Raw genomic sequence first — 27485 nt, 5'->3', positions numbered from 1 at the left:
TATAATGTACAAGCAGGCATGTACGCAGGAATATGTTTCGGGAGGGGGCTCAAATCCTTCAAACCCATTAATCTGTGAAAAAAATAAGAAAATTATGGGAAAATGAAAAAAATTGTGAGATTTCAAGGGGGCCCGGGCTCGGAGGCCCCCCTCCCCTGCGTATGTCCCTGTGTACAAGTACCGTTTGAATATTGTAAACGCAATGAGAAATCACGCTTTGCAATCAATTTAGATGGGAAATACCCGTTTGATGGGTTTCCATGTCTGGTTTCCTTGTATAGTCTATAGCGCTGGTTTAGTTATAATGCATAAGTACCAAATAAACTCATCCACAACGTGTAAATTTTCCATTCCAAACCTCAACTTCTCTTCCCCCCCCATTTTATATATATATATATATATATATATATATATATATATATATATATATATATATATATATATATATATATATATATATATATATATCTAGCTGTGTTTTCAACTTCCCTCCCTAAGAAAATTCATTAAACTACATAATTAATTTTAATTTGTGGATGCACACTTTAGTGCTACAGTAATCAGATAAGAACCAAAACTTGGTTCTTATCTGATTAGTTCTATCTTCCGGTTCATTAAACTTGTCAGCTTAACACCATAAACTGTCATCAATGTCAAGTTACAACTGAAAAGCTTATAATCAACTCCTTATTTTAATTTTCAGTGCAAGCGCCTTGGCTAATTGGCTTAAAGTGTATAAAGATGTGTCCACGTGTATATAAAAAAACTCGAGTTTGTTTATTTTAGTTTTACTACCATTCAACGATGTATCCAAGATTCTGTTGGGGGGAGGGGGATGCAATAAGAACACTGTAAGAACATATCAAAAATTCAAAACTGAATTTATGCATCTTTAATACGTCTTTCTGTGCCGGAGAAACATTTTTTTGTTTTAATTTTTTTTTGGGGGGGGGGGAGGTTCAAACCAAAAATACTGCGTACTGGCTACAGTCTTGATATAATTAATATACTTTTTAATTTTAATAAAAAAATTAACAATAATTTTAAATAAAAAAACGGAGATCCAACCTAACATTTTATTGGGGACAAATGTATACAATTTAGATATGGTCTATACAACCAGTCTTATCAAATAGTTTATAGTGACGAACTGTAAGTAAGGAGCTAACCAGCTGAATACTAACCGAAACTTTAAAAACGGAATTTTGATACCAATATATATATAAAACAAAATTGGATTGTTATGTTGATTTCAAATATATAAGTAATTAAATTTAGTTTTACCCATCAAAGGTTAGGAGCCTGAGAAATTTCGCCTTGTTTAAAAAAAAAAAGGTGGAAGCCCCTTAAAAGTCATAGAATCATAATGAAAATTACACCATTAGATTCAGCATATCAAAGAACCCTACTATAGAGGTTTCAAGATGCTCTATGCAAAATTGTAGAATTTTGTATTTTTTGCCAGAAGAAAGATCACGGAGGCGTAGTTCTGGGTTTTTTTTTCCCAGGAGTTATAGCACCGACCAAGTTGTCCTGGAATATCGGGAGAGGGCTCATTCGAACGGATATTAAAAGTTCTAGTGCCCTTTTCAAGGGACCAAAAAGATTGGAGAGCAACTGGACCCCTCCCACGCTCATTTCCCCCCCAAAGTAATCTGAACGAAATTTTGAGATAGCCATTTTGTTCAGTATAGTTGAAAGATAAAACAATTATGTCTTTAGCTGTAAAATGACCCCCCCCCCTACTGTCCGCGGGGAGAGGCCTATAAGTTATGAAATTTGTCTGTTGTCTACATGTAGTATTTGTTAATGGGAAGTATGTACAATTTTTTTGGGGGGGGGGGGGTGTTTGGGGACACGGGGGGCAAGGCCGTACCCAGGATTTTTTTTCGGAGGGGTTTTTACTAAAAAAAAATTTTGGGGGGTTTTTACACAAAAAAACTCAAAGAACGCATACAAAATTTGTTTATATGCATTTTGTTACGTTTTTACGTGTCAGACAAAAATTTCGGGGGGGGGGTCAATCCGGATGACCCCCCGCCCCCTCCAGATACGGCCCTGACTGGGGGATTTGAAAGAATTACTCTACGAAAATCTTTTTAATTGTCTTACATTCTTTTTGCCAAATTTTTCATGTAGAGATTTTCCAGGGCAATTATCCAGAGGTTTTTTTTCCGCGTGTTTTGTTTTAGCCAAAAACAAAACAAACTATAGCCAATCATAACATATCATAGGCATGCTACATACTTGAAGTATCAATAATTTTTTTTAAATGAGATAGGTTTAATTAAAATAGAATAGGAAAATTCAAGAAAGACCCATTTTTTTTTTCAAATCAAGCTACTTTTGTCTTAATTCTTTGGTGCTAATATGAATGCTTCGCTCATCAGAGCACTACTTATGTACATAGAACCCTTACCAGGTCCAATTTATGACTAAGGTCACCTTGTTTACTGACAACATGAATCAGAAATTAGAAATTAGTTCACAGCAAAACAAAAGATTAAAGCTACCCAAAAATGGAGTATTTTTACCCCACTTCAAAATGGTGGCTGGTGTTTGAATCACGGAGGCTTGTATATTTGCTGTTCTTTCCCAGGAGTGATCGTATTGACCAAATGGACCTATAAAGGCTCATTCGAATGGATATTAAAATTTCTTGTGCCCTTTTTAAGTGACCAAAAAGACTAGAGAACAACTGGACCCCCTCCCACGCTCATTTCCCCCCAAATTATCTGATCAAAATTTTGAGATAGTCTTTTTGCTCAGTATAGTTGAAAGATCAAACAACTATGTCTCTCAAGGCCGTACCCAGAGGGGGGTACGGGAGTTTGAACCTCTCTCCCCCGCAATGTTTTTTTGACTCGTAAAAACATAACAAAAATGGATTAAAACAAATTTTGTATGCGTTTGGAGGTTTTTTTGTGTAACCCCTCCCCCCCCCCCCAAAAAAAACGGCCTTGTTGTGTTTAGATTTAAAAAGACCCCCCAAGTGAAGGTATTTAAGTTATTAAGGGCGCGGCCTTTACTTTATGAACTTAGTCCATTGTTTACATGTAGTATTTGTCATGGGGAAGTATGCAAATTTTTTTTGGGGGGGGGCTATTCGTGGGATAATTTTCGATGAGTAAAATGGTCCTTGGGGAAGGAAAAGTCTGGATTGTGAATATTCTAGGGGAAATGTTGCACTGGCGACAAGGCCAAACCAAGGATTTGTTTTTTTGTGTTATGGGAAATAATTTTCACGGAAGGGGGTTTTTCTGGAGGGATCAAGAAACCGATCAGAGATTGAAGTCTTATTCAAATGAAAGGATACAAAGGAGAATATGTACCGTAATTCTGTATTTAGCTCATTAGAAGAAAATTCTTTTTTGTGTACAATTGTTGGTTTCTTTGAAACACTGTCGAATTTTATAAATCACAACAAAAACGGATACACGCTTAACCTTGTTTCTGTAATGACAGGTTGTAACTTACCTTCAATATTTATTTACCTTCTTACTTTCTATTATTTACCCAACTTTTATTTATTTACACAAACTTACCTTCAATATTTGCATTGCCACTAACCCATATTTTTGTTTTTATTTCCAATTAGCCTAGCTTTAAGTTATTTGTACAAATTTTCCTTCTGGACGTCTTTCACCAAGAAGGTAGTAAAAGGCGGGATGTTGTTACTATACTTGCATTGCGTCATGCAATAGTAAAATAGGGGCGGTCCGAAAACCCGTCTCTGTTTTCCCGGAAAGCCAAAGAAAAGTGGTTCTTTCCGAAAAGAGGTCTTTTACCCTATAATAATCATTTCTATCAGAAATGAATTTCAGCTCCCCCCCCCCCCCAATAAAGCCTATATGACACTTTGGGGTTAGGTTATGTTAGGTATAGAAATATAAAACCTGAATTGGCATATATAGGGGGGGGGGGCTGAAATTCATTTCCAATAGAAATTATTACTAGCCTATATTTGTAATCAGCATAAAAAAAAGGCATTGGGTGGTATATTCACTTTATGTACAAGTCAATGATATGATTTGGTAGAAATTTACCTTAAATTTGTCTGAACAAAAGATAGCATATTAAATCTACTGTTGATCAACAAACCCATGCATTATTGTGAAATTTAAATTGTAGATTATTGCCTCAAATTGTGAGTCAAAGACATTTTTCCAAACCTATTGTGTTATTTTCCTTATTAAAAGAACCTAAAGTGCTATAATATACTTGTTTTCCAAGGAGATTTATTGTGTTTTTAATTGGTGATATATAAGTGCAATTTTCTAGAGATTTCAACGTTTCTTGATTTCGAATTTTGTTTTCGTTGTTGCTGCTATGAGGTTGCCAGTATAATTTTCTTTTGGGCGATCACAAAGATTCAGCCAAAAAGTCAGTAAATCTACACCCTAGTGTCGATGCACTGACTAAGCAAGCAGAAGAGGGATGGTCACTTGACGCAAGCGCAGCACCGGTGTACCTGCCTGGAGCGAAATCCCCTAATCTTCAGAGTTCAGGTAACCAGGGAACAACTTTTCCCTTGCTGAGTAAGCTTCGAACATGCTGCGATCACCTCCAAAATCAAACCAAAAGCACCAGCAAGCCCCAAAAGAAGCAAAGACAAACCAAGAAAAAAGATTCTTAAAATCAACCCCAGGAAATTCTAGTATTCAACAAACTGAGTCACCAAGAAAACGAAAAATCTCAGAGCTTCCAGCAACCCTAACTGCTCTAAATTATCATATTTTAACAATTAAAAAGAAAAACAGAACACATTTTGTAACAGATGATCATATATTAATCAGAAAAGCAATTTTAAAAGTAGCCATAGGTAACTTTGAATTTAGTGTCCAAAAATCAGGCACAGCAGAACTTTATTCTCAAGATACTGAAGGAGTTGATAAGGTAATTCCAAACTCTAGCTTAATTCAGCTTACCAGCTCAGGAATTGAAGCCACAAAACTCATCAGAGAAAAGAAATTCCAATACGTATTTCATGGAATGGATCTTTCTTTGGAATCACAAGAAAACAAATCTCAACTTTTAGACTCATCAGGAAGAATTCTTCCCATCACAAATATGACTAGGCTTAACAAAAGAAATGGAGAAAACCTGACGCCGAGTAGGTCAGTCTTGGTTGCAATAAAAACTGAGCTCTAGAAGGATCTATATCTTGAGCAAAAAAACCCTATCAAGCACTACAAGGCAAAGCCTTTATAATGCATCAAATGTTATGTACATAATCACACTAAAAATAATTGCCAGCATGAAATTCCTCCTACTCCAAAGATGGAAAAGCCAACCATAACTCAACATCCTGTTCTGCTCCTGAGCCATGCAGCAAAAACAGTAAGATCATAGGGTACAGTGCATTTTATAAAGATCTATGCCCCGCCCACCATGAACGAGCAGACATTCTGAGAATCTGAACTGAGCAACACATTCCTTTCTCAATCGACGCAGCAAAAATACCTAAGATTCCATAGCCAAGTGCTGTCCTTACCCTAATTAAGGTTGTGCTGAAAACTCCAATATCCAAACTTATCATTATGAAGGCACTTCTTGTTCAAACACTCTCACGGGTAAAAAACAAAAGCTCAGATATTCCAGCAATAACCCAATTAGCCAAAGGTACTTACTTGACTTAAGGCTTCTGCCAATGGTTCGGAGTAGAGAACGATGAGATTAGGCGCCTCCAGGTTGAGCTATCGCTTGCCAGACTTGCAGCTTCTTCCACCAGGATGTGGGCTTGGGTGAGGAATTCATCGGCTTTGTCCTTTTCCACCTAGCCGGTGGGCGTACTCTGGGTTGCTTCCATCCGTTTAGGGTGGGGTCGAAGTCTAATGCGACCCGTGCTGGGCGTCGCATGACATGCGAAAAAGGTGGCCGCACCACCGAACAGTACGCTGGGTGAGCTGAGTCGAGAAAGGAGTTTGAGAGGTACGTGACAGAAGAGTCTGGTTGCTAACGAAGTCAGTCCTGTGAAGTCTTTCGATTCTTCGGAGATGTTTCGTCTTTGCGACATCGACGTCGCTGAGGATAGATTTCACATCTGGCCACGTCTCCGTTTCATATAGCAGGACGGTGCTGACTGACGCATTGTAAATGAGCATTTTGGTAAAGTGGCTTATGTTTGGTTTTCGCCAGATGCTGCTACGCCTCCCAACAAGTGCTGAAACCTTGGCAATTCGAGATGTAAGCTCTTTTGTGATCAAGCCATCATTCGGCAGAATAGATCCCAGGTAAGTGAAGTCTTCAACGACATCTACTCGGTTGCTTCCGGTGTTGAATTGCTTGACAGTAGAACGGGACATGGGGGGCTCAAGGAGCAAAACTTTGGTTTTCTGCCGGATGATCTTCAGTACAACTTTCGAGGCTTCTTCTGAGAGCACCTGGAGAGCTTTGGTGACCTTTTCGACGGTGCTCAGAACTAGCACTCTGTCGTCGTTGAAGTCATCATCAGATAGTAGCCGGTCTCTGAACTGACGGGGATTCGTCATGCAGGTCATAACATGGTCTGTGACGCAATTGAAAAGCTCCGGAGCGGTGGCGCAACCTTGCCGGACGCCAGTCTTCACCGAGAATGTGGGACTGCGTCTTCCATTGACTTGCACGCAGCTTTCTAAACCCTCATACAGGTTTTTAAAAAGTGAGCAATATTTCTTGGGTTGACCCGTAGTTCTTATTATCAGCCAAAGTAAACGTCTGAATTTGAGAAACTTAGGAATGAACTGGCCTTTCCTCCTGGTTCTCAAGAAGTAGTAAAAGAAGTCCAGACATGACAAAGAACCAAGGCATTCTCAAGTTTTCATTCCTCTGGTCTTAAGGAAGAGACATCCAAAAAGACAAGCAAACTACGGAGGGACAATGCTCCCTCAGTGACAGGTGGTGATAACTCAAAATTTATGTCTTCAGAAGAAAACTTGGAGGTTATATGTATCAGCCATGAATAGTTTCAAGATTTTGCAATGGAACATCGTGTCTCGATACATTTTAAAACTAAATTAACTAATTGAATATATTATTAGCTATAATATTCATCTTGTTTGCCTCCAGAAAACAAATTTACACAGTCTCAGGCAAGTAATTATACCTGGATTCCATCTTTATAGAAAGGATAGATTAACCGGAAGGAAAGGAGGGGGAGTGGCAATCCTCATAAAAAAGGATATACGACATTCGGCATTAGCTCCATGAGAGTACCGGAATTGCATTCATATGGTCAGCATGAATTGAAATTTCCAAGATAGACATCCCTTAAAATTCTCATCCTTTTACAATCCTAATGGCAGTAATGATATTAAAACCATGCTTGAACTATATTGGAAAATTGTATACACTCCAACATTGCGGGTAAGATTATAGAAGAATTTATACTCACCTCTAACAGTTTCATAGTTCTAACTCCACATGGCCTCCCCACCCACTACAATATTAGGGATAATACCTCATCAATGATTGATTTGCAGATTAGTTCAACATGGCTTGAGTCTGAAATCCAGATTTCTGTTGTTGAAATTGAAAATTGAAAATGGTATCGCATACTTAAAACTATCAAATTTAAGTAATAATAAAGTAAAGCTGAACCAAATAGAACTTGGGTCAGTGGAAAAGATTTCAAATTCAGAAATAAAATCTCTAAACAGTCCAGAATTAAGCGTAAATTTTACAAGCTACGAACAAATATCCTCATTAAAACCGCAACCACAAGAAAAGTATGGAATGTCGAAAACTGAATTTTTGAAACAATTTGATTTAAAACATTTACCGGAAAACTTAAAAACCCGGGTGGAAAATATTCTTTGGCATTTTAAATGGACTTTTGCAAGACACAAATCGGGTTACGCATTAAGTCAATTCGTCACGAACAAAATATCAACAGATTGCCCATCAATTAAAAAGTCATCGCATAAAACACCTTATCATTTAAAACCATGGCTGGAAAGCCAAATAAAGGAAATGGAAGATCAGAGAATAATTAAAGAAAGTCTTAGCGATTGGTGTTTTCCACTAGTAATAGTCAGAAAGAAAGACAACACCTGGAGATTATGTATAGATTTTAGAGCGCTAAATGCCGTCACAGTAAAAGACGTCATGAAACTACCAAGTATTGATACGATTTTAGATTCGCTGGGAGGTACAAAATATTACACTAGTTTTGACTTAATAGCAGGATATTGGCAAATCGCTTCAGATGCAGAAACAAAGCATAAAGCAACAGTAATCTTAGACGATGGAAGAACGTTCACATTTGAACGTATGTCTTTTTGCTTATCATTTAGTCCAAATTGTTTTAGTCGACTAATGAATTTGGTGTTAAAAGATAACGAACGAGGAAGGAAAAAAGATACCTTGGCTTATTTAGATGATGTAATTTTGTTTAATGAAAAACTGGAAGACCAATCTTTATAGCACTTAATTATTGTCTTTAAATTTAAAGACGACAATTACGCGCTATAAAGACTTAAGCAAAACTTATAACAAGCTTAGAAAGCCAAAAAAGTGCTAGGTAAAAGAAACGAAAAGAACTACAAAAATAAATTATAACCTTCAAACTTACCAAGAGGTAAAAGCCAACGACAAGTTCATTAAAAATAACCAAAAATAAATGTCATCGTCACAAGCAAACCACAGTAGTTCAAGGTAATAATTTTAACTCTAGCGATGTATTGGATCTGAGAAAACAAATTGGCACAGGATATCCCTAGTTTAAACAATTGGCTTTCACCTGTGCCAACCCAAACACCCAAATCCCAATCCGATGAACCGTAACACAAACTAAACCTATCCACTTTTTTTTGAAAATAAAATATAACATTACACAACGAAAATAACTTAGTTACTAAATAACAAAGTTATTTAGCCTTGCAAGGGAATTATTGTCTCTTTTTCTTTGGTAAATAAAGTTGTAATTAAAGCTGGTATAAAATTGGCAACCAGTATATCTTAAAAATTGCATTTTTAGGAATAAATGAGAATTAGCAAATGCGGGTCAAAACTTAATTAAAAGTGTTCTAAAAATCAGCTGAAAAAAATACAGTACTTTTCTAACACAAACAAATTGGGACGAAGAAATTTAAATAATTTCAAAAAATACGGGTTGCAACAATAGACACCCCCCACCGCTTAAAAATAAAAAGATAATGAATTTGACCATAGAAAGGCAATCAGCATAAAAACTTGGTAGGGTTATTGAAAAACATGAAACATATAAATATAGGCTTAAAAAAGACCTATTTTACTGAAAAAGTGGAAAAGTGGAAAATATAGCCAGACAAAATTAAAGGAGAAGAAACTGAATGGAGTCAGCTAAAATCTGTTATACGCACATATTGAACTGACCGAACAGGACTAGTATGAAAATTGTACTAAAAGGTATAAAATAAGCAGCATTAATACTACGGAGCCACCGTTACAGTGGTTGACTCGGGCCGAGATTAATAGAAATACTGGAGAAATACTCAAATTTTGATCTTTTATGTCGGAGTCGTGTTATAAAAAATTACTAACATGGCATTAAAATTAAAAGTAGGTATATAATAGCCTTAATAACCTAAGGTGATACTTAAAACAAGGCCAATAAAAGTTGGGAAGTTAAAGTGAAAATAGTCATTATCACTTGTATGTAAAAAAATAAATTACCGTGTGCATGACGGCAAGGTATATTTTCTGCAGAAGGGCCACTGTGTTTGATAAAAGAATAGCCAAAGAAAAAACTGTGGCCACAAATAAAAAAAGTTTGGCAATACTATACAATATAATTAATTATTGTGTGTGCAGGTTGATAATAGTCCTTTTAGCTGTAGCTGATGACAAGAGAACTTAGAAACGTTATAGGGGCCACCAGAAGGCAGTCCTGGTAAGCAAACCTTCAGGGTGCAGGCACGAGTCAATTGATAGTGCCAAAACAGGTTACACCGGATTTCAAAAAGAGCAGATAGTCTTAACACATATATCGAAAACATAGTATTTTTTTACCTAGTGTAGGAGTCCCAAAACCGGCTTACTGGTAAAATTGGATACCAATTTGTTCTTTATCAGTTATATAAAGCAGATTCCAAAACAAAATTACATAAAAATATGCAGAAACATATCTTTCCTAACCTAGTCTATATTTGTCAAATTACCCTTTAATTTTTGTGAGGTTACCATATTACCTCATCAGTAAAAATAACACAAGTTGCTTTGTTGCACATGTCACATTTTAAATGTTTTCACTTTAACTTTAATAAATAAAAAATTATTAAGACTAAAGAATAAATATCAGCAGATGTATATTATATGACAATGCACATTCATTCTTTTTTTTTCTTTAGTAAGTGCAAACTATGTTCTGGCCTTTACAAGGCATGAGGGTTGTGGGCCTTACTCACGTTAATTTTTGCTGGTTTTGATTTTGACTCGGTTATTTATTGTAATTTCTGTTCGTTTTGGATTTGCTTTAATTATTCATACAGATTTGTGATAGTTTTTCGCATAGTAGATTATTTTATTTTGCTCTTTTTGGTTTAATGGAATTCTTTACTTGTCTCTGAAAAACTTATTTTGCGGAAAGTTTTTAAAATTAATTTTTGTTCGGTTTATATTGACATAGTTTTCTTCGTGAAAAAGAAAATATTAGTTTAAATCTTTTTTTTCTGTAAGCATTTATAGTTTGGCCTGCTATCTGTACGCTAGAGAAACTTTTTCAACAATTCTTAACAACATGCCCCCTTTTGAAAATCTTGACACAAATAGCATTGTTTTAGTTTTATACCTCCTCTACTTGACCTGAAAAATAAAACTTAACCCCCCCCCAAAAAAAACTTTCGTTGCTTTTCAGCAGCCTGGATACTCTTACAATCATGTGATTTAGTTAAATTTTAAGAACAGAAACAGTAATAGAAGTACCCCAGAGCGTTTAAACTTAACACACTCAGTTGTTCTTGGGATATCACTGAGATGTCTTATTGGGAACCAGCACAAATACAGTGCGTTTTCATTTAATTTTAAAGCAAAATTTAGTTTTTTTTAAGCATAATGGACAAACAACATAACTGTGGGGGGTTGACCGGCCCAATAACCATAGAGATATAATTACTGGACCGTTCAGTTATGCTGAACAAAACGGCTGTCTCAAAATTTTGACAGGAAATGTCTGGAAAAGTAGGGGCTAAGGATGAGAGCTGATTGCCCTCCAGTCACTTTTGACTCTTAAAAAAGGCACTAGATTTTCTCATTTCCAACTGAATTAGCTCATTCGAAATTTCAACGATTGCTAGCAATGAAAGAGCAGCGCTGGCTACAAAATTGCTAAATGGTCCTTATAATGCCTGCATCTATATAGTTTTTTCGTTTAATTGGAACTCCCCTAAATGCTCCCTAAAAGTTTCAACTTAATGCCCTTAGTGTCAATAGTTACATTAACCGTATAAGTAGTAATAAAAGTATACATATAACGTCTTCGGGTTAGTTCAAAATCCGCCGCAACTTCCCCTGAAAGGTCTAACTTAATAATTTAAGACGTTGCTGAGATATGAATTTGTAACCCTTTTTACAATCTACATGATCATAGTTTGTTTTCAAACAGCGTTGTCGATACGTCTACTTGACAACCTATGGTGGTATAAAGTGTTTCGATTTAGTTTAATTCAATTTCAATATTGCCAAAAATTTTTACCTTTATACCCTTAGTTTTAGTAGCAGTGGTAGTAGGAGTAGCACCAGTAGTTAGTAATAGCAGTAGAATTAATAGTAGTAGTCTTAGCTTTAGTAGTAGCAGTAATAATAATAGTAGCAGTAGTTGAAAGAGTAGAAGCAGGAGCATTATGATGCAAATATTTTCTTTTGGTTAGTTCAATATCCCCCATAACAAACCTTGAAAGATTTAACTTTACACATTACTGTTTCTAAGATATTGTGGATGTGCCGTTTGACAACGTGCATTCACATGGCATATCGTACATCAGTTTACCCCCCCCCCTCTCTTAATTCCTTGAAATCTTTACCTTCACACCCTTAGGCATAGTTGTAATAGAGGGCACAGTAGTAGTATTAGTGCTCAACATAAAAGAAATAGCCATTGCTAAGACTTTGTCGATATGCCCTTTTGATAACCTGTATATTCATATACTTCTTGAAATTTTCATCTTAATACTCATAGCCTTACAAGTAGTTCTTTTACAAGTAGCAGCCTTACAAGCTTCATTTTAGCCTTTCTGTTAAGAACAATGACCGGGAAAGAAGAAGACGGTTAAAGGAGCAGAAGGCCAATGAGCTGGGGCAGGAGGAATAGTGCTTGAAGTTTCTCTCTTTTCCGCAAGACAGTTCAGCATTCTATCAGCTAAGAAAGTTCTATCAGCTCACAGATAATTTAGGAATACAATTAAGATTATCCAATGATCATTGAAAATATTCCAGGAAATTCAAAGAGATGAATGGATCCTTTTTTGGAATAATAATAATAATAATAATAATAATAATAATTAACTTTTGATCCACTATACAGAAAATGAAGTGGAGTAACACAAGAAAAGAAAAAAAAACAACACAAAAATACATTTAACAACAACACAATAAATAAATATTACAATCAATGCGCTGTGGCTACCCGGATAAGTGGGTGGTTAACACCCAAAGTAGCATAAATGCTCTCTTGAAGACGGCTACTTTGTCTCACAAAACAATTTACAATATCTGGAGCGCCAAAAATCCGCATCCTCTTTCTATTATTGTATCTGCGAGGCAGATACAATGAAAATTTGCAATATCGGAAATATATAATTCTAATATCGCTAATATCTTCTGGTCGAAACAGGATGTGAAGGCCAGCAGCGAACAAAACCGCATGGTCACAAAAGCTCGAGTACAACTTAGCCAACGCTTTTCTGTTATATCTTCCCCTGTTGGGGACAATTTTCGCGTACCCCAGTTTCAGCTTCTCTTTAATATCACTCAATGCCCGGAAACAAAATAACGTAAGCGATTTGCAAATATTAATGCCAAACCATCGGAAAGATTCAAAACTTTTTACAGAAAATAAGACGCAATCAAGTAACGTTGCTGAAGATTTTAAATTAAACACTAAATATTCGCATTTATCAGTGTTGAGGCTTAATCTGATTTCCCCATACAGCCGCAATACTTATAGCACAGACTTCGTTAAAGTAAACTTTGACCTGGTAACAAGCACTAGATCATCTGCTTATGTAATATAGGAGACGTTTGACAACCCTGAAGAGTAAAAAAGCAGTATCTTATTATGAACATTCAATAAACTAGCTTTAAAAATATGAGGTGAAAGCATTTCACCCTGACGAACCCCAGGTCAACCGGGACCCCTGCCTCAACTGAATAAATCCATTCTGGTACCAAAACCGAAGTACACAAATAAAACTCTTCACACCCAAACGTGCCAGAGAAAACCATACCTGAAAGTGACAAACTGTATCGAAAGCTTTAAATAGGTCTAACACACAAAAGTGAACTTCCGTTTATAAACGATGTGCTTCTTGTAACACTGTTGCAAATATATGGTGGACATGCTGGCATCCTATAAGCGACTTAAAAACAAACTGATTTGTGTCATAATCCACCTTATCTTGAATAAATGGGAGCAATACATAATCAAATAGTTTGCTTAAATTACACGCTACAGTGACAGGACAGTAGGATCCACAATTAAGCGGATCCTTCCGTCACTTCTGAACAGAGGTAACAGTACCACACAGGAAAGAATCAGGAACTAGTAAGCTACAAACACACATCTGAAAAAGTTGTTGCAGATGGCTAATCAACTCAGGAGAATCAACTCTTAAATGTTCAACACAAATTCTGTCCAAATCAACCAACCTTGGTTTTAGTCTTTTAATGCTTTTCACAACAGACTCAGCACTAATAGGGATAATATCTTTCTGCTGTTGTCTATGCAGAATAACTGAATCAAGCAGTCTAGGAAACCCAGAATGGACTGCATAATTTACTGTACTGAAAATTGTCGAGTAATGACTAACCCATGAATCACCATGAATCATGAATAACCATGAATCGTGGGTATAGCTTATTAGAATTCACCCCTTCACTCCATTGCCGAGTACTTTTCGGAAATTCCTTACCCATATATCGGACGCTTCGCAAGTAAGATTTGAATTCAGACTTAGTTTTTTTTTAATGTTAAATAAATGACCCGAATTGGGGCGGCTACACGCATTCCATATCCGAAGCCACATTTTTGCCCGATTTTTAAAAATTTTTAGATGAGGGTCCTCTTTCCATAAAGAATTTCTAGTTTTTGAACGAATACGCGAAACAGGGACAGCAATGGCCGCGGCTTGTTTGAGGTAGACAACAATCTGATAATAGTGAGAACTAAGTTGGTACAAAGTAAACGGTAAGGAACTGTCACAGATGAGAGCAGAGTTGCCAAAGCACAGATATATGATGTCCAGTTAGCTTTATTCCATTCATGCTTATTATACCATTTCGTGCCCCGTACAGAAGATTCACACTGTTTTGAGCCAGAAGAATGTGAAACATAGACGGTAAAAGATAGGGGGAGGTGATCATAATCTCTTTCTTCATCATGAACCTCGATACTCCAGCATATTACACCAGCCGAGCAAACACAGAGGTCTTTATCAGACACACATCCACTATTATGAATATACGAAAAATCAGCACTCTTAGCTACTATCTGATATCCATCTGGCAAAGACTGAAGCACAAGATCAGACCGAGTTGACTCTCTATTTATGTTACTAATTTAGGTCTCCCACTATGATCCACTTATAGCTAGGACTTTCAATATTCCGAAGGAAATTCTTCAGAGATGACACAATTTTTGTGACTTTATTAAGAGACAAAACAGTTTTTTTTATCATGAGGTAGATAAGTATTGATAATCACTAGATCTACAATTCGAAGGGCAGTAAAATTATCGCAAGAGTGTATTGCACTGGGGAGAAAAGCACAAAAGTCTATTACTCACAAGATATGCAAGCCCTCCTAAAGATCTGCCCCTCATACGTCTGGCACTGGTTGTATAAACTGCATGTTCGTCACTTCTTTTTAGTGAGCTGAAACTTGCAGCCGGCAAAAGATGTTCCTGTAGCAAAACGATGTCAAAATCGTTCATTTTCTGATTTATTGAATAATCTTTGTTTTTGGTGCCATTTATGTTGAAACCACAAACCTTGTGAACACATAGAAGAAGAATAAAATCAACCCTGAAGATTGAGCCCTAAGGAGGTGGAGTCGCTTTAATAGCTAAAAATAATATAAATTTATGTGGTATCAAAATTACAGATTTTGTAAATGATTTTTATGCAATTGGTATCAGTGTTTGGTTGAATAATACAAAAACTTAAATATTAAGCTTTTATAACCCTAATGGCCAAACTACAGATGCCATGGATTTTTTCAGCTATATAAATGATTCTAATATGTTGAAAAATATCATTATTTGTGGAGACTTTAATTTCCACAGCATTTTGTGGGGAATAAACCAGCAAATAAAGCTGATAAGTTCATTGAGTGCATGACTTCAAATAATAATGAATTAGCTGTTGCTACCCCTCCGAGCCTGAATACATATTTCAACCCCAAAAGTGGCAGTTTCTCAACAATTGACCTACAGATTGTGTCTTTAAATATTTTGAATAAAATTTATATAAATAAAATTGATAGTCTATGTACTGACCACTTTTTTATAGTTTACTCCCTAAACGAACCTGCTGAAACCCTATCATATACCTCCAAGTATATCAAAACCAAAGCAAATTGGCCTATGTTCCAAAATAAGCTAAATGATGAAATTACAAATTTCACCCAAAGTTCATGCATTTCAAACGCAACAGCTGACACACATGCTGAAGTTCTGGTATCCTTACTAATAAATACAGCTATTCATGCTATCCCCAGGACAACACCCAGGAAAATAAACCCTTGATTGCTAATTCAAATAATATTATGGTTTATTCTGACTCTTTATCAAGCCTTGAGTTGCTGTCTTCAGCTCCTCAGTATAAGCTGGATATTGACACAGGTTGATGAAATAGCAAAAAAATGCTATAAATATTGACCAGCCAAGTGGGAGACCAATCCCCATTAGAGATATTTACCAATGGAGACTATCAGATATTATATTTAATGAGAAAAAATCCTACTCTTTCCCCCTTTCCCAATAAGTATTTTTCTAAAATTTATCATAGAATTCGTTCTGGAACAAATGGACTAAACTTTCTTGCATTTTCGTATGAGTTTCCTATTACAAGTGGTTCAGTTCCCCTGTCCCCTCTTTGCAGGTATTGTATTATGAATAATAAAACAATTGACCACTGCCTATTTGAATGTAATATGCTGATGTCTGCACAGCATACTTTGCATTGTAAACTGTTAAAGTGCTTCAAACACCACAAAATATCACTATCAGCCAAGAGCCTAGCCGACTATACCTGCAAACAGAGCACAGAAATCGATATCCTTCTTCTTATATTTGAACACCTTGAGTCGAAAGATCTACTGAAAGATATCTGAGAATATATAATAAATAAGAGACAACCAAGCCAGTAGCTCTGTAGCCCATAGAGTGAAGCAAAAGGAAAAGGGCTAAATAGTATCAACTTAAAAGCCCACCTGCTGTGAAATAGAAGAAGAAGAAGAAGAGCCCAATGTAAATTATCGAATGCAATAAATGAATCATTCTCAAAAAATAATGCCCTAGTTGCAGCTTTCCTAGATTTTGAAGGGGCATAAGACAATGTGAACCACCAAATCCTTTTAAAAAAACTTGCAAGCCTTGGACTACCCCCCAAGCTAGTATCTTTTATAAAATCCTTCATAGAATTGCGAAGTTTCATTGTTTGTGTTGGTTCAGCCTCTTCACCCCAAAAGACAACAACCAAAGGCCTACCTCAGGGAGCAGTCCTCAGTTGCCTCCTCTTTGCCCTGTATCTCTGGGACATGAACCTCCCCCACACAAATCTACAATATGCTGACAATCTGGTGCTATGGTCATCTGGCAACACCTTTGAGATAGCACAGTCAATCTGCAAAAGTCACATCCAATTTGAAAAATTCTCTCAACATTCAGATTTACCCGTTGCACCTACCAAGTCAAAAATAATCCAATTTCACCGAAAGCGAAACCATGTTAATGCAAGACTAACTCTAAATGGAAGAACTATTTCAGAAGATAATCATATTAATTACCTAGGTCTCATGCTTGACCAATAACTTAATTTCCACCTCCACATTTCAAACACAATAAAAAAAATGCTATAGGAAAACAAATATACTAAAAAGACTTCTTTCCACACCCTGGGGTTGTAAGGAGGAAACCTTACTCCAGTTTTATAAATCACATATAAGACACAATATTGACTATGGGCTCATCGTCTATGGTGCATGTGCAAAGACCCAGATGCAAAAAATTGAAACAACACAAAATAATATAATACGTCTCATATTTGGTCTTAGGAAACCCACAAGCACCAAGTTTCTGCTTATGGAGAGTGGTTTAACAACAATAAGGGAGAGACGTAGCTTTCTCTTGACAAAACATCTTACACAAATTGAATCAAATAGCTCACACACCCTACATAATTGGTTAAGAAATCCAGCCATGTATAGAGGCATTGCAGATGAGTATGCTAATATTCAGAAGAAGTTCCCCGTACCAGGAAAGTTTATTGCACTCACTTTCCTCCAATCCCATCATTAGAATTGGTCAATTCCCATAATAAATACTGATTTCTCAAAGTGGAATAAAGATTTAACGTCCATTGCTTTTGTCCAGAAAAAGTTTGCTGAACTTAATACAATTACCTATAAAAACCACTTCCAAATATTTGTTGATGGGTCGAAAATTAATGAGAAGGTAGCAAGTGGTGCTTTCCTTCCTCACCTGAAAATTGCAATGGGCGAGAGATATATAATAATGTATCTATAATGTCTGCTGAGTTAAATGTAATAATCATGGCATTAGAACACCTTAAGGAAAACCAACGTTAGATTGCAAATTCAAATAATATTATAGTATATTCCGACTCTTTATCAAGCCTTGAGTTGCAAGCCTCAGCTCCTCAGTATAAGCTGGACATTGACACTTATCATTGTCATAGTATTATAGATAAACTTGCTTCAAGTGGCATAAGAACTTATTTTCAATATATTCCTAGCCACTCTGGCATAAGTGGTAATCATCAGGTTGATGAAATAGCAAAAAATGCTATAAATATTGACCAGCCAAGTGGGAGACCAATCCCGATTAGAGATATTTAACGATGGAGATTATAAGATGTTAATTTTAATAAGAATAGTCCTATCCTTTCCCCATTTCCCAATGAGTATTTTTCTAAATTTTACCATAGAATTCGTTCTGGAACAAATGGACTAAATTTTTTTGCATTCTCGTATAAGTTTTCTAATTCAAGTGGTTCAATTCCCCTGTACCCTCTTTGCAGGCATTGTAATATGAATAATGAAACAATTGACCATTGCCTATTTGAATGTAATAAGCTGACGTCTGCACAACATACCTTGCTTTGTAAACTGTTAAAATGCTTCAAACACCACAAAATCTCACTATCAGCCAAGAGCCTAGCCAATTATACCTGCACACACAGCATAGAAATCAACATCTATCATCTCATAATTGAACTCCTGACTGAAAGATTTCTGAATATATCTAATAAATATGAGGCAATCAAGCCAGTAGCCTACAGAGCGAAGCAAAAGGAAAAGGGCTAAATAGTACTACTGAAAAGTCCGCCTGCTGTTAAATAGAAGAAGAAAGACTTTTTTGGAGACTGTGTTGCATCAACATGCAAAACTAAGGCGTTTCTAGAAAATAACAATTAGACTAAAGAGTATTTACACCGGGATATTATCTGAGCATATATGCCATAAAAGACATATTATTTTTATTATGTATAGTTAAATCCATATTTTAGAAACTATAAAGGATTTCTAAAGAGTTCCAAAGGCCAGAAAAAGTTTTAAATTAAATTAAGTTCGTTGTTTTACTAATGATTTTAACTGGGTCACAAAATATTATGCTTTAGCAATCAAAACAATCTGGGATTATTATTCACTAAAACTTTTTTTTCGAAACTACTAAGGTGCAAAATAGACCTATCTCTCACGCACAACATATTATTTTTATTATAAATCTTTTATTATTAATTATTAATATTATTTGAATAATTTTTCATATATTATATTTCATAAATCCACATTTTAAATATCGTTAGAGACTTTTAATGAGTTCCGAAAGCCAGAAAAAAGTTTCAAATTAAATAATTTTTGTCGTTTTATTAATCAGTTCAACTGGGTTAAAAAATATTATGCTTTAATAGTGAAAACAATCTGGGATTATTATTTACTAAATATTTTTTTCCAAACTCCTAAGATGCAATAAACACCTATCTCTCACGCCCAACCACAAATTCAATGGAAGATCAATATACACCTTCATATCTTGGACGCGCAAAAATACAGAATATCCAGATATCAGAAGCATACCTTCCGCCCCGTTAATTTTCGGCTATAATTTAACATGGTTAGCAATATTTTGACAATTTCCAGAGATGCAAGGAGAAATAGCAAAAAGTTTAGATTCATGTTTCATTAATAGCGTAGGATGTGTGCTTCCGAAAATATCTTTTTCCTCATTTGAAGATGTGTCTTCAGGTTCTACAAAAATTAGAGCAGAAATTAAAAAAATACTAAATACAAAACAAGTTGATAAGTCAACATTTAAAATGCCACATAATTTTTATATAACTGTTTATAGAGAAGTACAAGGAAATTTATTCTCTCAGCATCTAGACACTTTGTAAATATATGCAAAAAAAGAGCATTAGATTTGGAAAATAAGCAATATTATAAGGGTAGTGGCCAATTATCATAGTCAAAAAGTTTTTCATCAAGGTTGAAGTTCTAGCAAAGAGCCAACCACATGTAGTGACAGAAAGATTAAGATTGATTCAGAGAAAAAAAAGTCTAATCATACAAATGGCATTTCTGATTAGTGCCTCACCAATCTGATTAGCGCCTTATCACTCAGGTGACGATGATGAGACACCAGAATGTTGATTGTTATTTTGGGTATCTTTAAGGTTGAAACCCCTTAGCCCAAGGTTTAAAATATCCAGTCTTGAATATCAAATTCTTTTAGAAAGTGAAAACTAAAATATGCCTTTTGAGAAAAACAGCCGAATTGTAAAAAAAAGTATTCCCAAAAGGGTGTTCTCTGAAACAAGCAATTTTTGTGACAAGCCAATTTCTGTAACTTACACCAAAATGAAAAGATGTTTATATCATTATGCTCATTAGTTCCAAAACTATTCATTCCCCGAGACAAAATTTTATATAGCCTTTTCCTTGGAGAGGTTCTAAACTTTCTTTACAAATTGGTAAATTGAACTTCTTTCAAAATTTTCAACCGATTTTCTATCTAAAAAAGAACACATAATACATTTCAAAAATGTACTTCGAAAGTTGGTGGAATTAAATCTTGACTAGAAAGCTATATAAGATTGTCATCTTACATTAAAATATTTAAACACAAGACAGCTATAAACGTACTGGTCGTTTGTATTCCGTCTTGGTTTGCCTCTCTTCCAGTGGCCTCAGAAAGCAACAATGAAACTAATTTTGAAAATAATCTATCACATGAAAATTTTGCTTTTTAATTGATTTTACTTCAGATTTCTTAGAAATTTCGAAAAAGAGGCTTAAAAAAAACTCTAATTAAAATTCCAAGTTTTAGAAATAGGCTAAATACTTAATTTAAGGGTAAAGGTCAAATTGCATTAAGGGTTTGATTAGCAAGATTTAACTTTGGAAAATTTCTTTGCAACGAGTTTTTTTTTATTAAAAATAGTTATGTTTTAGGGTTTGTTTTATTTTTCAAGTTAAAGTAGCAGAAATGAGTGCGGAATGGCAACAACTCTCCTATTTTTGACCAAAAGCAGCAAAAATAAATAGAAAATTGGCTTGACCACCCATAGTACCAAATACCTTGCTTAACAGCAGTGATGCCCAACAGCATGGGTATTTCCATAGTTTGCCAATTGAGTCTAATAGACACTCAGTCTATCTTGGCTGTTCCAGGCATTTATAAATCTTTAGAATATAAATAATTAACTATTTATTACATTGTACTAGAGACTATGCCATAATTATATGGTATCATATCTTCTCAAAGAGATGAAGGAGCTCAAAACATAGAAAATGGTTGGGAGATAAAAGTATAATAAATGTTGGAATTCCACACTCAAAATCAATTTATTGACAATCCCATTTTCATAGTGGTCAACAGCAATAAAAATAGCCTTAATCTTTTAATTATTTATTAATTGGTAATCAATTAATTAATGGCTTAATTAACTGAACAAATTACCTGACTACTTAATCAGGTCATTTAATTGACTTTTTTTAAGGTTATTTTGTGACAAAGGGTCAAATCATTTTTTTGCAACAATTGTCTGAAAAAAGTTGTCAAATTCTTCTGATAACTAAGATCTTTTGGGAGGAATGGGTGATGCTTTTTTATTAGAGACAATGGTTGCAAGAAACACTATTAACCCCCTATCGCAAAATAGCCTTAAAAAAAACTGGGAAAATCTTGTGATAATAAAGATCTTTTGGGGGGAATGGGTGATACATACTTCTTTCAAATTTTTTTCAATCACATTGCCAGATGTGTCACTGTGTCTAATAGAAAAGACATTTTATATCAAAACATAAAAATGTTTTAAGTAAAAATTCATTTGAACAAGACTTATGACCCCATTAGTATAGGCTTTAATAGCACAGATTGCATAACAATCCGTTGAATATTACATTAAACAATAAGCCAATCAGTAATATTAGTCCAAAGTTAGAGAGAAAGCCACAAGTCATAACAAGTTCCAGTTAAATTATTGACTGAAGAATATTTTTTATTCTGATTTTCTTTTTGGCATTATTTGCCAGTTTTTGTGTTTTTTATGATGTTTTTTACCTCGAAATTAGATTTCAGTCCTTTGGGGCTTGTGATGGTGATTTCAAAAAATAAAAATCATATCTTAAGTTAAAGTTTTCAAAAACACTAGGAAATGTTAAAATTAATAAAGAAATAAAAGAACTTAATTAAAACGCAAAAAGGGAGAAAAACAAGAGAACTAGAGTGGATAATAAAAAGAAGTAAACTACGGGAATGTTTTAATAATTACTTCAGTTATGAAAGGAATAAAAACAGGAAATCAAACAGTTCGTGGTAACGAACTGTAAGTAAGGAGCAAACCGGCTGAATAGCAACCGAAACTCTAAAAAACCGGAATGTTGATACCAATAGATACATCTAAAGAATTAGATTTTATGCTGATTTCAAATATATAAGTTTCATCAAGTTTAGTCTTAGCCATTTAAAGTTATGCGCCTGAGAAAATTGGACTTATTTTTAAAAAAAAGGCAGAAAAAAAACCCTACAAGTCATAGAACTTTCATGAAAATCAGAGCATTAGGTTCAGCGTATCAGAGAATCCGACTGCAGAAGTTTCAAGTTCCTATGTGCAGAAATGTGGAATTTCGTAATTTTTGCCAGAAGAAGGATCACGGATGAATGTTTACTTGTTTTTTTCCCCCAGGGGTCATCGTATCGATCCAGTAGTCTTAGAATATCGTGAGAGGGCTCATTTGAACGGAAATTAAAAGTTCTAGTGCCCTTTTTAAGTGACCAAAAAATCAGAGGAAAACTTGGCCCTCTCCCACGCTCATTTTTTCCTCAAAGTCACCCAATCAAAATTGTGAGAGAGTCATTTTGTTCAGCATAGTCAAAAATCTAATAATTATATCATTAAGGATGAGTTAGTCCCCCACTGTCCCCGAGAGGAGGGCTGTAAGTTATGAACTTTGCCCATTGTGTGTACATAGTATTGGTTATTGAGAAGTATACAGACAATTTCAGGAGGGATTTTTCTGGGTGGGGGCGGGTCGGAAGAAGGAATTACGTGGAAGGATCTTCCCATAGAGGATGTTTCCTTGGGGGACGGGACTTTTTCTGGGTGGGGGCGTGTCGGAAGAGGGAATTACGTGGAAGGGTCTTTCCATAGAGGATGTTTCCTTGGGTGAAGGGACTTTTTCTATGAATGGGCCGCTGGATTGCCCAGTATTATTTAAAAAATGATCAGAAATTAAATAAAAAAACAAGTTTTTTCAACTGAAAGTAAAAAGCAACACTAAAACATAAAACGAACAGAAATTATTACGTATATGAGGGGGTTCACCCCTAGTCAATACCTCGGTCTTTACGCTAAAGTTTTTTTTAGTACTTTCAAAAGAGCTATCTTTTCTAATTAAACGACCTTTGTGAATCAGGGGTTTTTAATTCAAAAAAAATTCGAACTTTAGCGTCAAGAGCGAAGTATTGACCAGGGGGTGAACTCCCTAATATACGTAATAAAAACATATGAATATAGAAAGTCGTTACGTAAGTTAATTTGTAATTTAGCTCAGAACAGAATTTCGAGAAAGCGATTAAGCCAAAAAAAAGAAAATCAATATACAAATTTCGTTTTAATTATTCATGTACGGTGAGCCAAAATCAAAGCTGCGTTAATTCAAAAACGTTCAAGAATTTAATCAAAAGACAAGTTTCTTTTTAACTGGAAGTAAGGAGCGACATTAAAACTTAAAATAAAAAGAAATTATTCCGTATATGGAACAGGCTGTCCCCTCCTGAACGCCGTGCTCTTTACGCTAAAGTTTAACTCTTTCTAACAACTCTATTTGTTAAAACAACAAAAAAAAGCTTTAGCCTAAATAGCAAGGCGTTGAGGAGGGGACAGCCCCTTCCATATACGGAATATTTTCTGTTCGTTTGAAGTTTTAATGTCGCTCCTTACTGTCAGTTAAATAAACTTGTTTTTTTATTTAATTGCGTGTTAGATTAGCAATAGCTGGCAAACTGGATTTGGAAAAAATATTTGCTGTGATGGTTTACATTTCCAGAAATTACATGTCTGGAAAAAACAGAATCAATGTAAAGCTTATGCACTCAAAACATATTATTTCTTTTCAATAAGCATCATTGGATGGACGGGGTTATCAGAGAGATATTGGAGGGCCCTCGTTTGATATGAAATTTTATATTCTAGAACCCTTTCCATGAGTAAAAAGTGACTGCTGGGACCCCACCCACTATCAGAGAGCCTGATTTTTGCTACACTGACACCGAGCAATCCTGCAAGACATCTGAACAAAATTTTTAGATTTAAATGTTATCAAAATGTTTAGAAAATTCAACAAATATACTTCTAAGGATGATAAAAACCCTCTAGCCCTTAGTTTTGGGGTCTAAGACATGTAAAAAATTCATAAGAAGAATAGATACGTTATAGATGCAGTCATATACTATTTCCTACAATAAAGAGTCATTAGACTTTAACATATTTTTATTTATCTTCTTTGTTCCAGTAACTTCATATGGAAGGAATGGTTGAATAGTTGGATGGGAGTGTGTGCCATTGAACAGTTTTAGTGCCCTTCCTATGAGACAAAGATGATTGAATGGCAATCAGCCTTCCTCCATTGCCCTTTTCCTAAAGACATCTCATCAAAATTTTTGGGTAGCTATTTTATTTTAAAAAGTCTGATGGTCAATTTATGCAACCAGATTTAAATCAACCTGCTACTACCCCCAGGTCAAGGGTTGTAAGATATGCACAATTCACATTGTTTACATAGGTTTTTATAATAGAAAAAGAAGGCATCAACTCTAAAAAGGATAAAGGTATTAAGCTGAAACTTAAAAATGTTTTGAGAGGCGTGGAAAACAAAACAAAACATGCTATGTGTCTACTGGCAGTCAAAATGGCAATTCAGCAATATCTAAGGAATACCAGAGGGTATTAAGCTCAAACTCACAGGGCATGGCGAACAGAAATTGCATGGCAATCAGATCAGGGAAAGGGAAAAAAGCCATTGAATTAAGATCAACTTGGTGAAAGTGAATAAAAGTGTTGAGTGATGGTCTACCATCCATGGATATTCAGGGTAGAACTAAGGTAGATAGGCTTAGAGTGCCTACCCTGTCCCAGCAAAACAAATGATTTGAAGATTCATAACTGACAATAGCCACAAAGCCGGACTTGCAAGCAATGGGCAACTGTGATTGTTCATATTATATGAGCTATGCCTACTAGGGAAGCCCACTGGAATTACAATAGGAGTGACTACCCTACAATAGGCCTGCCCACCCTTCCTATTTGAATCCCTGTCTTTATGAAATTATTAATGAAGTCCATGTAAATTTGTTTCTTGAAGACGCACTATGTTACCAGAAGTCTATGCAATGTAATCAGATAGGCCCATTAGTTTAATTGTATTAATTGATGCACAAATCCACTGAAGTATCTTTAAAGGGAAATAAATAGTACTCATCGTGTTTTTCTGTGAGATAATAGGGAGTCTGAAATTGGTTGAGGATACTAATAATATTGGCGTCTGTTTCTTCAACAAAATATTTTGAGATAAAATTTAAAATTATTTCTTTCAGAATGGCGGCTTCAAGATGCTAAGGAATGTCTGTCTGGGAAATAAAGAAGACTAAGATAAATTACTGAATCAGCTTGGATAGTGAATGGATAAGAATGGGAATTACATATTAGAAGAATGGGCATTACATATGGTGAAGGGCAGTGGAGCGATTGAGGGAGGGGGCATGCCCCCCTGATTTCTTGAGGGACCCAATTTTCAACTTAGGCTCTTAGTTTAGTCTTCCTTTTCCAAATTTTTGTTGCTTTCGATTTATTCTTGAAAAAACAAAAACCAGGTGATTAGAAAACAACAAACTGAAGACACTCAAAGATTGGCAGCAAAGTCATCGATTTGAAAAATATTTTCTTTGGCATGGTTTCGTCGGTTTCGGCCTGTCACATTATGCTGTCTCCAATAATTTATATACGCGGTCAGCCTGTAAAATCATCTGCAGCATCCAGGAAAAAGGGGTATCCAGACAAGGGTCTTGGTTCAAGACTCATGTAGTATTGCTTCTCAGTTTGTACTTAGTGTACTGTATACTGTAGCATCTTCTAGAGCACCTATTTCTTGCCATATCCATGGCTAGAATATTCAAAAGAACAGGACCCAGTGTTCTGCTTCTGTTGCCGACACTTCAGTGGATCATTGCTAAGATCAAGCAAAAGATAAGGTTCATTCATTGACGTAAGGTTGAGAAAGTGGAAAGACATTTAAGAGATTGTATGGCAGCACGAAAGCAGTGACTGGCACAAGGCATGTTCCATTTCCTGGACCAAATTTAAAGGTATTGAGACGGACACGGCCAAATCTGCTGCATCATGCCACTCCAAAAAACTCGAAAAGGAGATATTTGAGAACAGACAATATGTAAAGGCTCTGCAAAGAACTAAATCCTTACTTGGACGGCAAGGTCTTGCGTTTTGTGACCCTTATGAAGGAGAGTTAAGTGCAAATCAAGAGAATTTCGTTGAGACGGCACGTCTTTTAACCGAAATCAACCCAGACCTGATAAACAAGTCGTATAAGGTTTATGGCCATTACTTGTCACACGAGTATCAAAACAAATACAATGAGGTCATAGGAAATAAAATTAAAAGTTCTATCGCAAAAGAAGTCAGAGAACCAAAATATTTTTCCATTCTTACTGACGAAACAAAAGACCTCTCAAAAAAGGAAAAACTTGCGATCTTAGTATGCTATGTTCATGATATGAAAAGTAAAGAAAGAGCCATAGGCTGCTACCACATGTGCAAGGTTGATGCTGAGAGTTTGGCCGACTTTATTTACAGCAAAATAAAGGGTATTGGCCTTGACTGGTCAAAATGAGTTGGACAGTGGTAGGATGGGGCAAGTGTAATGAGCGGACGTTTTTCAGAAGTACAGGCCCATCTCCGGGAAAAGGCGTCACAAGCAGTGTACACTCACTGTCATTCCCATAGACTTAACCTTGTTATTGGTGATTGTATGCAGAAAATGCAAAGAATTTCGTCAGTATTTTCAGTTTTGCAAACAATTTATGGTTTTTTCTCCCACAGCAAAATTCAATTCCAGATGTTTGTTGAGGCCAAGGAAACTACCAACGTGTTCATGCTAACGCGAAAGGACAGTTGTGACAAGTTTGTCTTACTCGTATAGTGACTAAAATTCTGGTAAGATATGACTGCATGCTCACAGTTCTGTCAGCTGTTCAAGGATCTTCTGACAGGGAGGAAGCAGCGCAAGCTACAGGTCTTAAGAATCAACTAGAGTCGTTTGTCTTCATATTCAGTTTGCAAGTTATTCACAAAGTTCTTGCAGTGATCAACCCTCTTTCTGAGCAACTGCAGCCCCCAGATATGATCAATTTCAGACGCCTGCAATTTAATCACCAAAACAAAAAACCAACTGAAGACAATGCATGATGTGTTATATTTTCAAGTCCTATATGGCATGTCAAGGGAGATGGCTATTAATGTTGGAGCTGATCTGTCGGAAACAGGCGCTCTTGGTTC

The 27485-nt window shown here is 35.6% G+C and overlaps 1 pseudogene; it reads left to right on the top strand.

Annotated features, from left to right (window-relative positions):
• The first annotated feature begins 5280 nt into the window (after window positions 1-5280).
• LOC148939004 (zinc finger MYM-type protein 1-like) lies at window positions 5281-27129 on the top strand (annotated as a pseudogene).
• The last annotated feature ends 356 nt before the right edge of the window (window positions 27130-27485 follow it).

The sequence above is a fragment of the Artemia sp. Qi Xiang Cuo genome, unplaced genomic scaffold (genome assembly GCF_049724085.1).
Source record: "Artemia sp. Qi Xiang Cuo unplaced genomic scaffold, ASM4972408v1 HiC_scaffold_23, whole genome shotgun sequence".
In the NCBI taxonomy this organism is placed as follows: Eukaryota; Metazoa; Arthropoda; class Branchiopoda; order Anostraca; family Artemiidae; genus Artemia; species Artemia sp. Qi Xiang Cuo.
Note: the sequence above shows the minus strand (reverse complement) of the source record. Positions and strands in the feature narration are given on the sequence as shown.